We start from the raw sequence: 2,425 nt of genomic DNA, 5'->3' as shown, positions 1-2,425 counted from the left end.
ATTGAGCTGTTTTCAACTTTTCACGAACGATGCGAACTTGCTCTTCTGCTTCCTGGATCATATCCGGGCCAAAGAATTGTCTTTCCCCAGTTTCTGACCAATTAAGGGGTGTTCGACACCGTCGTCCATAGAGAACTTCAAAAGGGGCTTTACCCAAGCTAGATTGATAGCTGTTGTTATAAGCGAATTCGGCAAATGGAAGGCACTTCTCCCAATCCATTCTGAATGAGATAACAGAGGCTCGAAGCATGTCTTCTAGAATCTGGTTGACGCGTTCCACTTGACCACTTGATTGAGGGTGGAAAGCGGTGCTAAAAGAAAGGCGGGTTCCCATAGCATTTTGGAAACTTTCCCAAAATCGAGAGGTGAAAAGGCTTCCTCGATCCGAGTTAATTTCCAAAGGAACACCATGGAGAGACACTATTCGGGAGATGTACAAGTCTGCCAACTGACTAGCAGTTATACTCTCACGAACAGGTAAGAAATGGGCCACTTTGGAAAGACGATCGACAACAACGAAGATAGCATTATTCCCTCTCTTGGTTCTGGGAAAACCGGTAATGAAGTCCATACCAATTTTATCCCATTTCCATTCAGGAATAGCTAGGGGTTGAAGGGTGCCAGCAGGCCGTTGATGCTCTGCTTTTACACGACGGCAGATGTCGCAGTTAGCAATATACTGAGCAATTTCTCTCTTCATCCTAGTCCACCAGAACCTCTGGCGTAGATCCTGATACATCTTAGTGCTACCGGGATGAATGGTGAGAGGAGATTCATGAGCTTCCTTAAGGATCAATTGCCTCAGGTTTCGCACCTTGGGAACCACTAGCCGATTCCCGAAGTATACGACCCCTTGATCATCAATGGAGAAACAATTCGCAACTCCTTTCCTGATGTTTCTCTTGATGCGGGAAATTCCCGGATCTACCTTCTGTGCTTTGATGATCTGATCCGTAAGGGTAGGTTTCGCCACCATGGTGGAAAGGAATCCTTGAGGAACAATGTGAAGGTTAAGCTTCCGAAATTCCTCATGGAGAAGTGGTTGACTTTGTTGTAACATCAGGTTGTTACAATAAGATTTACGACTTAGCGCATCAGCCATGACGTTGGCTTTCCCTGGGGTGTAAGTTATTCCTAAGTCGAAATCTGTGATCAACTCGACCCAACGTCTTTGCCTGAGATTCAAATCCGGTTGGGTGAAGATGTACTTCAGACTTTGATGATCAGTGAATATCTCGCAACGATTACCGAGGAGGTAATGTCGCCAGGTTTTAAGTGCATAGACTACAGCTGCAAGCTCTAGATCATGAGTAGGATAATTCTCCTCGTGTGGGTGCAATTGCCGTGAAGCGTAAGCAATTACGTGTCGATCTTGCATGAGAATACAGCCTAGTCCTTGTCGCGAGGCGTCGCAGTAGATAACAAAGTCCTTAGAGAAATCTGGCGGTACCAGTACGGGAGCAGAAGTCAGGTGTCTTTTCAGTTCCTGAAAGCTGTGCTCACATTGTGGAGTCCATTCGAACTTTTTATCTTTCTTGAGGAGTTCGGTTAGAGGTTTTGCAACTTTGGAGAAATTTTCGACAAAGCGACGGCAATAGCTCGCTAAGCCCAGAAAACTCCGAACTTGCTTGACCGATTCAGGTGGAGTCCAATTAAGGACGGCTTGAACTCGCTCAGGGTTAACAGCAATACCTTTACCAGATATTACATGACCCAGATAGGTCACTTCTGACAACCAAAATTCACATTTAGAAAATTTGGCATAAAGACGATGCTCTCGAAGTTTCTTCAACACTAGCCTTAGATGTTCGGCATGTTCTTCCTCGTTCTTGGAGTAGATGAGTATATCATCGAGGTAAACCACGACGAATTTATCCAAATACTCCATGAAGATTGAGTTCATTAACCGAGAAAAGGTGGCTGGAGAGTTGGTTAAACCGAAGGACATGACGGTGTACTCGTATTGGCCATATCGAGTAACAAAGGCCGTTTTAGGAATGTCCCCGTTCCTGATTTTGATTTGATGGTAGCCCAACCTCAAATCCATTTTGGAGAAGACTGAGGATCCAGCGAGCTGATCATACAGGTCGTTGATCCTGGGGAGCGGATATTTGTTCTTGATTGTGACCAAATTGACAGGTCGATAATCTACAACCATCCGGTCCGTACCATCCTTCTTCTTGACGAAGAGGACGGGGCAAGACCACGGAGATGAACTAGGTCGGATGAAACCCTTTTTCAAGGACTCATCGAGTTGTTTCTTAAGCTCGGCTAGTTCTAGTGGTGCCATCTTATAAGGTCTTCTAGCAATCGGGACGGTTCCTGGAATGAGGTCTATTACGAACTCAACATCCCTGTCAGGTGGAACACCTGGCAATTCCTCTGGGAAGACATCCGGGAAGTCACGGAGTACCGGAACGTCCTC

Source organism: Triticum dicoccoides, chromosome 5A (assembly GCF_002162155.2).
Source record: "Triticum dicoccoides isolate Atlit2015 ecotype Zavitan chromosome 5A, WEW_v2.0, whole genome shotgun sequence".
In the NCBI taxonomy this organism is placed as follows: domain Eukaryota; kingdom Viridiplantae; phylum Streptophyta; class Magnoliopsida; order Poales; family Poaceae; genus Triticum; species Triticum dicoccoides.
The sequence above is the reverse complement of the archived record's forward strand: the minus strand, read 5'-3'. Positions refer to the sequence as shown.